Raw genomic sequence first — 15,000 nt, forward strand, 5'->3', positions numbered from 1 at the left:
CAGCAACCTAATTTCTCTTTTCATCAAAGCTAATTTTTTTTTTTTACATAATCTTTGCATCTCTATAGTTCTAACCCTTTCAGACCTTTTTAACCAATTTATACCAAGTATACAGTTTTTAGTTTTCTCTAAAAGAAAACTATTGTGCCGGCTTTGTCTGTCCGTCAGCACTTTATTCTGTCCGCACTTTGTCTGTCCGCCCTCAAATCGTAGAAACTACTGAGGCTAGAGGGCTGCAAATTGGTATGTTTATCATCCACCCTCCAATCATCAAACATACCAAATTGCAGCCCTGTAGCCTCAGTAGTTTTTATTTTCTTTAAGGTTAAAGTTAGCCATAATAGTGCTTCTGGCAACGATATAAGACAGGCCACCACCGGGACGTGGTTAAAGTTTCATGGGCCGCGGCATTATACCGAGACCACGGAAAGATAGATTTAATTTCGGTGGCCTTGATTATACGGTGTAGCGGCTGTACAGAAAACTCGATTGCGCCGAAGAAACTTCGGCGCATTTTTCACTTGTTTATCAACAGTTTCTCCTCTTCTACGCCTTTTGCAGAGATCCTGCTACCTTTCATACGCCATTTATTCTGTGACAAACCTTTTCTCTCGTAATGCCATCATCTGCAACATCGCTTCCATATTACGTTCAGATTTTTTAATATCTGTTTCTTTCATTCACGGTACACTGATCTCAAATACACAAACACCTTTAATCTCGTTCACTAGTCCCTAAGGGTTCTTTTCGCCATGTCCATTTGAACACCACATCAAACGTTTCTCTGATTTTTAATAATTCAATATAAATAGCAACGGGAAATGGCAACGCAGACGTGACACCGTGTTCTCTCAGATCCAGTTTTACACTGTACACATGTCCACATATAAACGCCTCTTTAATTATTACCAAAATAATTAAGATCCTAATGACCATCAACAAATCACCACTAATAAGCATATTATTTATAAACTCTAAAAATGAACATTTCATAAGTTTTCCAGACTTAGCCAACTATAGATAATTTTTTACACTAATATATATATAAACATATATATATATATATATATATATATATATATATATATATATATATATATATATATATATATATATATGTATGTATGTATAACATGTACATGCATAGTATATATATATGTATATAAATAAAATATATACGTACTTTTTATATATATACTGTACACGTGCACGCATTATTACAGAGCTAAAACCCAAAGATATTTCCTGGAATATTAATATAAAAGTGTACAAACCGAAACCAAACTAATTCCACCGATTTATAACAAAAGCCATATTATTTTGACCGAAGTATCCACATTTCTGATCGTACTCTCCACATGTAACAAAAAGAGTCAGTTTTATCATTTGTTATCCATGGCATTTGGTTCTGAGAAAATATTTGAACTGCTTTTGTTTGTTTTTCGTAGCGAAGAGTCTTTACAAAATTTTCTTTACAATTTTTGTTCTATAAAAATCATTTTAACTTTAAAGTGATATGAGTCATTTGGTTAATAATTGAAGAGAGAGAGAGAGAGAGAGAGAGAGAGAGAGAGAGAGAGAGAGAGAGAGAGAGAGAGAGAGAGAGAGAGAGAGAGAAAATAGTAGCATAACACAAATTTTTGCAAACACAAAACATATTATATATATATATATATACATATATATATATATATATATATATATATATATATATATATATATATATATATATGCAAAAAATTAATAACAATAACTGGTTCTGTATTATTCACAGTACTGAGAAAAACTTAGCTATATGACACTACAGCCTTAGAAATCTAGCTTTATAAGGCGCTGCATTTTAAAAAAAATCATGTTTTATAACTCAAATAACTAAGTTGCAGCAGCGACCTGGTTATACAATTCTGCCTGTTTATAAACGATTTAGCCTTTCCGCAATACTGCTATATAAAGCTGCTATGAAAGCAATCAGGTTATCTGCAATGCAGAATAAAAAAAAATCTGGTTTACCGGTTACTGATGACGGAACATTGAAAACAAGCTGGTTAATTGCGACAGATCTTTGAAAGAGTAACTTCTGGTTTAGGTCGTAAAATACTTGACTATTACTGGTGGATTTTTGTCTTGAAAGGCTATTTATTCAATTATGAAAACCTGTAACAATTTTCAACAAGAAGAACATTGTAAGATCAACTTTTGATAGTTTGTTATTAAAATAACTGTTAAGCCTAAATACCAAACGGATTACGCATTATATTTTTTTCATATATGAGGTATCATAAAGGCGCGAGCAGTATTTAAGGAAAAATGTGAAATTTACAAATAGACTTAATGGAAGGATATCACAGAAACCTAACTTTTATGTTTGTTTTCCAGGTTTTCTGGAGAACCTGCGTATTTTTCGTTGGCTCTACGTAATGAAGAATAATTACCAAGGACAACATAAGGAATAACAAAACATATATACCTTTTAGAACGTCCGTGACGTCATTCATTCAATAGGGAAGAGCTACGTATCGTATCTGTGATTGGCTGGTTATCGTGACGTCATCGTGACGTCGCAGTCGTGGTGCGATTTCTTCGAGGATTTATTCTTGAGAAATGATTATTCTCAAGTTCTTGGTTACTGAATCTGCTGAACTTAATCTCGGTCTCTGCGAAAGAAAATGTTGAATGTTAGTCGATTCAAAATTATGTTACCATAGATATGACATTTAAAAAGATCTAAATAATTACGTCAACAATTTTAGTTTTCTGCAAAAGAAAACTATTGAGATGGATATTTGTCTGTCCGTCCGCACTTTTCTGTCCGCCCTCAGATCTTAAAAACTACTGAGGTCAGAGGGCTGCAAATTGGTATGTTGATCATCCACCCTCCAACCATCAAACATACCACTTTGCAGCCCTCTAACCTCACTAGTTTTTATTTTATTTAAGGTTAAAGTTAGCCACGATCGTGCGACTGGCACCGCTATAGGTGCAAACAATACAGGCAACCACCGGGCCGTGGGTGAAAATTTCATGGGCCGCTGTTCAGAGTCTCATGGGCCGTGGCTGAGAGATTCATACACTATTATAAGATATACAGAAAACTTGATTGTGCCGAAGACATTTCGGCGCATTTTTTTACTTGTTTAGAAAAGAAATCATTCGTTTCTTTCGTAAGCAAATGAAGCGCAAATATAGAGAGTATATGTTTAGAAGGCCTTATCACACGAAGAGGGTCTAATATGTGTATGAATTTGCTCACGACAGTCGTTTCTACGTCAAATTCTAACTAATGGATTAGTCATTCTGAGTTATAAACGTTACTGAAGGAATTTGGTTTGATTAAGGTACCGAGAACAACGTGAAGGTAAACTAAAGAGAAAAATAAGCATATATATATATATATATATATATATATATATATATATATATATATATATATATATATTATATATATATATACACACATACCACGTAACAAGTCGACGAACGCTCTGACGTCGGGTGAAGGCTAAATATCTGGAACTTGCTAGATCTCAGTGAAGAACATAAATATAAAAAATGGATTTGTCCTCCACGCAACAGTCTAAATTACCCTCACGCTAATATGGACTCGGTAAGCACGTAAACCATCATTATATATGGTATGCTCATCGCATTTCAAACGCAACGCACGTCAGCGCACATTCATACTCTCTCTCTCTCTTTCTCTCTCTCTCTCTCTCTCATAGCCTACATACGCACACACTTAGCACATACACAAAGGATAGCTTTTATTTTGGTAATCTCAAGAGACTGAAATAACTGATTTAAAGGGAGTTATTTTCTTATCACACATTCGATATGATTTCGACTGGTTTGACTTTTATTACTTGATTGATGATATCTTTACCTTTATATCTGATCATTTTCATTAATATTTAGGTAAACTTTGCTTTCCTTTTGAGTTTTCACGCGTGGTTAGTCAGTGGAAACATGCTAGGATTTTTCAGTAATAATAATAATAATAATAATAATAATAATAATAATAATAAATAATAATAATAATAATAATAATAATGGAGAAGAGCAAGATCTATTAAAAAGAATAGCAAAGTCATTGGAACTGATGTTATATGAGGTCTTTTGCAAGTAGAATTGAAATAATAATAAAATAATAATAATAATAATAATAATAATAATAATAATAATAATAATAATAATAATAATAATAATAATTGCTTAAGTTTGCATCTACAAACGACTGGACCGAATGTTCTCAAGCCCATGAAGCACCGACTTTGGTACCAAATGCAGGATTTGATAATTAAAATACAATGGGTCACCATAAGACCGAAAAAGCTACACTGAAATGCTGAATGATTCATTCTAAATAGCAAATCCATTGCAGTCTTGAACTAAATTTTGCCGTTGAAAGAACTTGACATGCATACGATTTCAATTCACAAAAATTCTTCTCTCTCTCTCTATCCCAGCCCTCCAGCCCCCCCATCCTCTCTGAAGGCCATTTCATCCTAAACAAATATAATTTATTAATGAGATTCTCAAAAGCATTTCCAAGAGAGCGAATGCACCGTGATGCAACGCAGTATATCTGCAACAAACTCTTCTTCTTCTTCTTCTCTGTTTTCTTCTTCTTCTTCTCTGTCATCGGCATTTCTTACTCCCTCGTGCATTCCTACAACCTTGGGAGGAAATGGAGGTGGAGCCAACCTTTGAGACTCATAAATGGAGGCATAACGCAATGAGGAAGGGTCGTATTACGGGTCAAAGTAGGTCGGATTATCAAATATAGAGATCCTTAATTCGTGAAGGTCTCGTATCTTTCGTCTGGTGTGCTATTCTGGAAATAGACTCGCCTGTCTTGCGTTTTAATCATTGATTTATTGTATTTTATCTTCCTTTTTAATTTTGCTTAACGACAGATACTGTGTGGACAGTACAATCTCGAGAACCAACCATTCTGATCTAAATTTCCCAGGAAAGCTCTGGGTTTCTCTTTAATATTTAAACAGAACATTCACGAATTTCCAGAATGTATATTACAATATTATAAAGCACAAAGGCTCTTAGCCTCAAAACACATTTGGGAGGTGCAATACTGATCAGAAAGATAAATTTTTTATTGACATAATTAAGTCACATAAATGGTACCTGCTTTAAATAACATACCTTTCTTGTACACCATACTAAAATTTCATAAAAGTCATTTCAATTTTAGATATATATCAAACTCATTATATTGCATTGACAAAGAGTTGATATTATGCTACCTTAATTTTTAGATAAATTATATAATTGATAATACACTAACGATAATAACTGGATCACTAAAAATATCAGTAAATTACTAGAATCGATTCAGTCATCTTACAATAATCCTATAGGTCTTTAAAATTATATGCTATCGTATCTTCATTTGATTATAGTACTCTTTATACTACATTATCACACGATGATCTAATAAGATCTAATATATTCTAATACAGGAATGCACTAAAGAAATAATAAAATGGCAATTAGTAAAAGTAACTTTGTTAAAATACTAAAATTTTGTATGAACCATATATGTATTTAGTTTGATAACAAAGTTTCTAGACAAGAAATGGGTATTCCTATTGGTGCTAATTACAGCCGAAACATAACCAATTTATATTTACATTTTTATGAATCAAAATTCTCGCAAAATAATCCAATAGATGGTATACTTATGCATAAAAATACCTATAGCTATAGAGATGACCTGTTTTCACTAAATAACAAGAGATAAAACATTTGATGTTAATTGAATATATCGCAGAGTGATAGAAGTTTCTAAGACTAATATTGACCCTCATAAAATAGGATCCTTCTTACATATTGATGCTAAAGTGATTAATAGTAAGTTCCTAAGTCAAGTTAATGATAAACTTTTAATCTTAATTTTAAAATACACAGTTTGCCTTCTTTTTACTCAAATTGAACTTATTATGTCTTATGGAGTCATATGCTCGTAGTGTTGTACATTTGAAAATATTTGTATGAATAGTGAAGATTTTGCCCTCAATTGCCAATCATTAGTTAATAAACTGTTAAACAACAAATTCCCAACACTGAAGATTAAAAAACTAATTAATAAATCTGAACAAAAGAAAACATGTAGCATCAGTAAATATAATTTCATTTAAAGTTAGATCGTCTGATTAATTTTTCAGTATATAACAAATTTAACTGTCCTGCTCTTTTTTTCGTGTATTGTATATATATATATATATATATATATATATATATATATATATATATATATATATATATTACTATATGAAATTTTTATCACACTGTGATTTATATACCACGTTAACTATCATGAAATGGTTACGTTCAATATATTGAAACTCCCAGATGAAGGTATCGACACGTCATTTATCACATTTATCATAAATTCCTTCGGCGACAATTCTCCAACGGAGATATAATGAGGTAGGGTGGATTCGATATTGTACATATTTGTTAAAATGATTATATATATATATATATATATATAATATATATATATATATATATGGATATATATATATATATATATTTACATATATATATATAATTGAATGTAAATCATTACTTAGGCTGTATAACCACGTTAACTATCATGACCAATATATTAACTGCGGATGAAGGTACAGTTTGAATCCTGAAGCCCAACGGTATGGATATGATAGCGGTGGTTAAATATGTACATATTTTTAAAAAAATTTTAATTGTATTAATTATAATTGTATATATATATTGGATATTATATATAAAAATTATTTACATACCATTTTATAATTGCAGGTGCTGTTACAACTTAGAACTGCTACTTGCATTTACCCTATGAGAAATATAAGTGGACACAAGGACTGATGAAGCAAGGACTGTATATATATGTGTGTGTGTGTGCGTGTGTGTGTGTGTGTTTGTGTACATATATATGTGTATATATAATATATATATATATATATATATATATATGGGTGCTATTTTTGTGACTGATAATTAATTGTAGCATGTGTGAAATCAATTTATTTACTCAATTTTTCAAGTGTTTCCATATAAATTTGCACCAAATATTTACTTGAGAGAGAGAGAGAGAGAGAGAGAGAGAGAGAGAGAGAGAGAGAGAGAGAGAGAGACAGAGAGAGAGAGAGAGAGAGAGAGAGGTGAAATAGTTTCCAGGAACAATCTATTGAAACATTTTATATAACGAGGAGGAAATAAAATCAAGCACCAGCTGGAACAGATTAAGAGAGAGAGAGAGAGAGAGAGAGAGAGAGAGAGAGGAGAGAGAGAGAGAGAGGAGCAGATTCCAAGAAAAACACTACAACGGCCGGATCATAAATATATAAGAACCGAACAGAAACTCAGATGCCGGACAGAATAAAGTTGGTTTTTCTCCTTTCCGAAGAAAGGAAAAGGCGTGGGAAGGGGATAATGAAGACGGAAGAGAGTTTCAGTCGTTTTCTTCTGCCTGTAAATGAAAGAAAAAAGGGAAAAGAAATTCATCGAATTTATTTATCTGGAGACAAAACACCTCAAGTCGAGATCCACATCACTACAGATTCTATTTCACGTTTGAAGGATTCCATTTATCTCTCTCTCCCTTCCTAGGATAAGACTGAATAAAAGATACAAAGCTTCCATTATACAAATTTTTTTTGGAAAATGGAACCAACAGTCTTTCTCAACAAATCACACAAGAGATACACCGCCTAAAGATGAAAACCATTAAAAATTCAGCACAAAGTCAGCCCATTCCAGCAGGTTACGCCATTCATTATTCATGCTTCTTACTTGTATGAATGAAGAAGCTTGAATGAAATCCTGGTCCCTCCTAAAGCCCGCCACTCCCACCCCCGCTGATGAAATATAGTGCCAAACACTCGGGGCTAGGGAAGGAAGGGGTGGGGGGAAGGGGATGGGCGTGGGAGGGATGGGCGGTTTATGTTAACTACGTGACAGAACTGCAAGATCGCTTGATATACCTCCTCCGCATCTGACCTCCCGTCTCCCCACCCCCACACTCTTTCCCCACACCTATCTCCAAGGGACTTCATTCCCCACAGAGCTTCCTTCCTTGTTCCTGCGTTCCAAGTAGATTTCAGTTCCCACACTCCATCCCACACAAAGTTTCCACTCCCACTCTCACACATCCGCTAGGTTTCCATACAAACCCAACATCCCACGGAGATTTCTATACTCCCACTCCCACTCCCACAGATCTTTTTTCCCTCTTCCACGCTCTAACTAGGCTCTCTCCACTCCCATACATCTTTCTTATCTCCTCCCACACTCCTGCGATGTCTCAATACACCCACTTAGTCTCCAATCCCCACCCTCACCCCCCACCCCCACATCACCACCTACCCCAAAATCCCACAATCAGTGGGTTTCCATGCTTTCCTTCCCATCATCCCCCCAAAAGTCTCCATAAGATCCATCCCACACCAGAGAAACTCTCCCACACCCTCCCTAAGCCACCCCCCCCCCAACAGCAGAGCAGTTGGTAGATCACTTCCAGTCTGGTGTGGCACTGGCGGTGCCGCGACTGGATGGCACTCCTGGAAAATCAATAAAGCGCACACGGACCGATTTAATCAAGCCTGGCAAAGGAGAAAACTCTTCGCGTAGCGCCAGTGATGAAAATGATCCATGAAAATGGTTATTATGCGTTATTCATTACTGAAGGGTTGGTGAACTGTAATGCGATATTTATATATATATACAGATAAATGTGTATGTACAGTATAGGAATGCGTATATATTACATTATAATATATATATATATATATATATATATATATATATATATATATATATATATATATATATATATATATATATATATATCCTTCCATCTTTTGTTTGCCTTTGCAGAGAAATAAAAAGTACTAAATAGTTTATTGTGCCTAATTTTTCTTCTTGTGAAAAGAAAACATTCTGAATAATTCGTAACCTGAAAACATTGCTCGTCCTTTTCCTTTCAATGCTTCTAGGTAGTTCTGAAGATCGATTACGCAACCATCAATTATATATCATTACTGGGCCACTAAATCTACCGACCCTAATTTTTTTTTTTTAACCTTATTGAGTTATTAAGCTGATCTGTGTCTACAAAATATGCTACAGTTCACCTTTCTGGTTTGTTAGGTTTGCATGTTCAGTACGAGAAATCATTTGAATGCGTTTCAAAAAATGTTCCTTAGTTTATTTCTACTATATTTTCTATCCTTGTATTTGATAATATACTTAAATTATCATATATTTTATGAATTAATTTGTTAATTTATTTTTTCTTTCCTTATAACTGATCTCATCTTTCTGTATTTTGTGTTACCTTCTGTTACCTCTTTCAAATGAACACCATAATCTCTGGAATCTTGGATTTCAAGTCAATGGCCTCTGTGGGCTTGTTCCATATGAATACGGTTCACCTTCTGAATAATAATAATAATAATAATAATAATAATAATAATAATAATAATAATAATTGTGTTTATTATTAAAATCGTTTAAATACATTCTTGCATTTTTCCCCATTTATTTATTTATTACATTATTTCACTTTCCTTTTTAAATGGACCATCTTTGGGTAGGCTAATTGTTTTTGCATGTTTAAAGAAACGAACATCGCTAATATATCGTACCATTCTCCAGTCTTGCCATTTTAAAGTCTGCACTGTTGATTTCATACCTGGAGAACTCGATGCCTAGGGAACTCGTTATCTAGAGAACTTTCCAGAACTGTTCCAGCGCATACACAGTTGAGTCATCATTTCCGGTCTGGAAAGAGGAGGGGTTTGAACCACCCGTGTACAGAATTTTCTGGAAAAAGATGTTTTTTTATATTTTTTTCTGTTCTGAGAAAAAGAATTCGTGACCCTTTTCAATTTCTTTCCAAAATGTTTTGAGATAAGTTTTGCGGTATATTGTTTTCGTTTATGTGTTTTCTTAAGAAAAATAAATTTTGGTTAAACGGTGAAATGCATTTTATGATCACTGTCTTTGTTCAACCAATACATTTTAGTTTTCTGTAAAAGAAAACTATTGTGCCGGCTTTGTCTGTCCGTCCACCTTTTATCTGTCCGCCCTCAGATCTTAAAAACTACTGCTACAAATTGGTGTGTGGATCATCCACCCTCCAATCATCAAACATATCATATTGCAGCCCTCTAGCCTCAGTAGTTTTTATTTTATTCAAGGTTAAAGTTAGCCATAATAAAGCGATAAAGGATAGGCCACCACCCGTCCGTGGCTAAAGTTTCACGGGCCGCGGCTCATACAGCATTATACCGAGCCCACCGAAAGATCTATTTTCGGTGGCCTTGATTATACGCTGTACAAAAAACTCGATTGCGCCGAAGAAACCTAGGCGCATTATTTTTTTTTCAACATACTCATACAAGCGCAAGTTGTAAAGATTCACGCGCGCACACTTACATGAATATATTCCAAATATGCGCATGTATACGTAAATTGTATAACATCATCCATGCATGAATGAAAGAAGACATAGGCTACGCAGAACGCACATGGTAGGTCTGTGGTATTTTGCCTCCCCTCACTGGTCTACCTAACTGTTGGGGGTATCACCGTCGGCTGGGTCTCAGAGAAAGGGAGGTGTAGGGTTATCAACCTCATCCCAGAAGAGGGTATAAATGTACGTGTATATATATACACACACACACATATATATATATATATATATATATAAACATATTAGCCAAAGTTGGTACCCTTGCCTGAGTGGTACAGCACTCTGATCACGTTTGATAGGTCAGTGGTTCGTTTCTGGCTTATCTCCCACCAGGTTACTAGCTGTAGAAATGGCCACTAGCTACCATGAGGTCTAGAAAGATGGGGCTAGCAACCTCACTCCTGAGGTGCGTGTGTATATTATATATATATATATATACATATATATATATATATATACACACATATATATAAATATATACACACACACACAATAACACACACACACACATACACACACACACACACACATATATATATATATATATATATATATATATATATATATATATATATATATATATATATACATACACATACATATTTCGCTGTCTCATAAAAAGGAAAAAGGCTGAAGTCAGACGCAGAGGAATTCGAGTCATGAAAGGGCCATCTTTTTATTCCCCGGGTACACCGTCATTATTACCAGTGTTATGTAACGAGGTTCGCGTTACTTTTCTTCTGTTATTTCCCCCCAAATATTCTTGCTTTCTGTCACATTACGTAAGAGACGAAAACCCTTATTACAAATGGAAGAAAGATGCGCTACATTATTACCAGAAAGAATGAGCTTGAATAATACATGTACTATACACCACTACACACGTAAAGTGCTGTAAAGATTGATGCATGCATTATTAGACGATGACAGACTTAATGTTTCCAGCATTTGGTTTCATTTTTAGTGTCTTGAAATGAACTCGTCAGGAAGGTGCGGTTGACTGACTGACTTATATTCACTAAAACTGGCGTCACAACATCTAGGTTACTGACGCCGAAAAAGAAGCGAGGTTTACTGTGTTCTCGTGAGCATACTGGTATCAAAAACATTATTCATTAAAGAAATAATGTTTATTCATTATGAAAATGGTTCAATATAAAAACACAATGCGTGACTTCCGTGACTAGACCTTCTAAAAAGTGGTGCAGCTTTTTTGTTCCTTTGAATTTCAACACCAATTTATTATTTTTCTTTTATGAAATGTATTATTATTATTATTATTATTATTATTATTATTATTATTATTATTATTATTATTATTATTATTATTATTATTTTGTTGAAAACAAAGTTTTCAACGAGGGACCATTGTTTTGAAATTCTTCTGATAATTCCGTTTTCATTGAGCCAGGGTAGAATTATCAGGCTGAAAAACGCTGTTGGCTAAGTGTTCGACTCTCCACCGGCCAACAAAAAATTAGAGGAAAGGTGATAGAAATTCATTATATTATTATTATTATTATTATTATTATTATTATTATTATTATTATTATTATTAGTTTATTATCAGCCACGCAAAAAGTCCTATTCCTTATGGAACAAGCCCCACAGGGAGCTGTTAATCATCAGTGTCTTGAAATTACTTACTTACAAAGAACATGGTGTTCATTAGAAAGAAGTAACTGAAGGTAATGTGAAACACAGAAAGATATCACGTATTAAAAAAAGAAAAGGTTAATTACCAAATACTGTAGATAAATAGAAAACAAATTTAAGTAAATTATCAAAATACAAGGATAATTGTATTAGGGTGGTAAGTTCCAATTCTACATCCTCAGGGAAGCTTTTCCACAGTCCAGTGGGAAGAGAAAGTTCTTACGAAATACTTGAGTTTTGCAGCCAGCGTGACGTAATAGTTATTACCAGATAAAATAATTATCGGACCCTTTAAATTTTCCTTTCAACTTTGTTTGCTATTGCCTCAAAAAACAGATAAGCTTTTGAAAATAAAATCTATAGGGACGCAAAGTTGAGAATAAGGTAACAAATAAAAATCTTAGTTTCTATCACTAAATCAAAGTAATCACATATTCTGTTTCTCCTCCTTTCACAAAATTAAGATGAAACGAAATTATGATTTGATGAGCTGCTCAGCAGAGCAAGAAACCATTCTGGCATATGGCCAACTTTTGTGAAATTAATGAAAAATTAAAATACATAACAAAAAGTTTGGATACAAAATACATCTGGATGTCTTACACAGAGAACATTTTGGTGGTTAGTGACTGTTTTCGATACGAAACTTTTTAATGCATTCATTATGACTATAATAATGTTGATGCTTACGAAATGCATCAGTGATCAAGTAACTGAAGGGAATAACAAAGCAAAAATGTGACAAATCCAGTGATCACAAAGTAAGTCTACCCATTTTTTTTGTTTTTTGTTTTCATGTATTTAAATGCTTCAGTGTTATCTTTTTTCTACTGGGCAATGGGTTTTATTCTGCCTAGCTGAGAGTAAACAGTGAAGATTATAAGTTATGGAGAAAATAGATGGCAACTATTTTACGTAATGGACTTCAAAGATATAGAAAAACAGAGTGAATAAACAATATGAAAATGAGAAAATATGTAAATAAGAATTCGTGTAACTCCATCAGTGACAGTAACAGAAGATCAGACAACAATGGAAAAGGTCATTTACATATGAAAGCATTAACGAGTTGCAAGCAAATTCGAAGTGAATAATTTACAATAAAAAAGAAAGTGAGAGCAATTTGACAAAAAAAAATCATTTAAATCCTAATTTGCATAATCAAAAACCCAATGAATCGTAAGATGATTAAATGATGGTAGTAAAAATAAACTTTCTTTGAAAAGTGCAGAAAAAAGCAAGGAAAAATATGAGGAAAATGCAAATAAACAAAGCTTCAATAAGCTGGCAACTCAATAAAAAATAGAAAACATCACAATTAGAAAATAACTACTAGATATTTACATAAAATTTGTTGAAATAGGGAGATGAAAAAAAAGGAAAATATGATGAAAATACGAATAAACAAAACGAACAAAACAACATCTCAACGAAAAAATATAGATAAAAAAGTGCGTTATTAATAACAATAAAATTCTTTGAAACAGGCTAAGAAAAACAAGGAAAAATAAGAGAAAAATGCGAATAAACAACACGGGAATGAACTGACAATTAAAAAAAAGAAAGGATCTCAAGAATCATAAATTAACGAAAAGATGTTTATATAAAATTTGCTGAAACGGGCAGAGGAAAATCAAGGAGACCTCCTCACGAATCTTGAAAAAATTAAGAGATGATATTAACAAAAATAAAACTTCTTTGAAAAGTGCGCAAAAAAACAAGGAAAAATAAGATGAAAGTATGAATAAAAATTAACGAAAATGTTTATACAAAATTTGCTCAAACGGGCAGAGGAAAATCAAGGAGACCTCCTCACGATTCTTGAAAAAATTAAGAGATGATATTAACAAAAATAAAATCTCTTTGAAAAGTGCGCAAAAAAAACACGGAAAAATAAGATGAAAATATGACTAAACAAAACGGGAACGAACCGACAACTAACCACGAAAAAAAATAAAAGACAAAAACGTTTCTGTTGGAAATCAACGTTTTGAGCAACAGGTCGGGCGGATGCTAAAGTTAACGCGCAGTCCAAGGAAGTAGAAGATTAAAGGTGGGGAGTGAGAGACTGCACAAGTATCGACCGGCCGCCCAGCTGGTACAGGAGGCCCACCAGCTGGTCCTCCTGTCCTGTCCCGCCCTGTCCCAAGCCAGCTGGTAGTGGTGGAAGTGGCGGCGGTGGTGGTGGTGGTCCTATTGCCCAACCGGAGATGCGACTTTATTCCGACAGTTTTTTTTTTTTCGTACTTGTGACGTCAGATATACAGTAGCTTGTATGCCATCATGTTTATTTTTTTTTCGCCTTTTTTTTCTGCCTTTGCCTCTTCCTCTTTGATTTCAACTTCGCTTTCCTCTTGGTAATTTGCGACGCAAGATAACTGGCCCTGTTAATTGATTTTTCCTCTTAGGTAGTGACATCATTCCACTGTCACTTTCCTCTTCGCAGCTTTCGTGCTAGATAAATCAGCCCATCAGTCATTTATCAATCCACCCTTTCCTCTCTGACGACGTAACCACACATTTGCTCAAATCAAGTGTGATGCAGAGAACAAAAAAGACGACAAAGTTTGTAAAAGTTTTTGTTTGAGTTTTTATATTTTTATTATTGTGAAGAAACCAAGAGCCATCCTCAGATGAACAGAGAAACGCCTCTTGAAAAAGGCACGTTACACGATTCGGGAAACACTGAAGCGGGTGAAGTATTCAAGATTCCGGAGGCAAAAGAAAAAAAATCTAATTTGAAAGCACACAATTAATATATACCATTTGCAGTGATGAAAAACCTTTCCCTCTGCTAACATTCGTGCATTGCACACAAACGTCTCATATAAAATCCTGCGCTTTGATGCCATACAACTTTATAT

General features: G+C 33.9%; 1 long non-coding RNA gene across 1 annotated transcript in view; it reads right to left on the reverse strand.

Annotated features, from left to right (window-relative positions):
* Positions 1-15,000, reverse strand: part of LOC136846557 (uncharacterized) — a 329,941-nt gene that overhangs the window by 294,027 nt on the left and 20,914 nt on the right. The window contains exon 2 of the long non-coding RNA XR_010855444.1: positions 2,468-2,654. This is a non-coding gene — a long non-coding RNA (uncharacterized lncRNA). The remainder of the gene's footprint in view (positions 1-2,467; positions 2,655-15,000) is intronic.

Source organism: Macrobrachium rosenbergii, chromosome 15, assembly GCF_040412425.1.
Source record: "Macrobrachium rosenbergii isolate ZJJX-2024 chromosome 15, ASM4041242v1, whole genome shotgun sequence".
NCBI lineage: Eukaryota > Metazoa > Arthropoda > Malacostraca > Decapoda > Palaemonidae > Macrobrachium > Macrobrachium rosenbergii.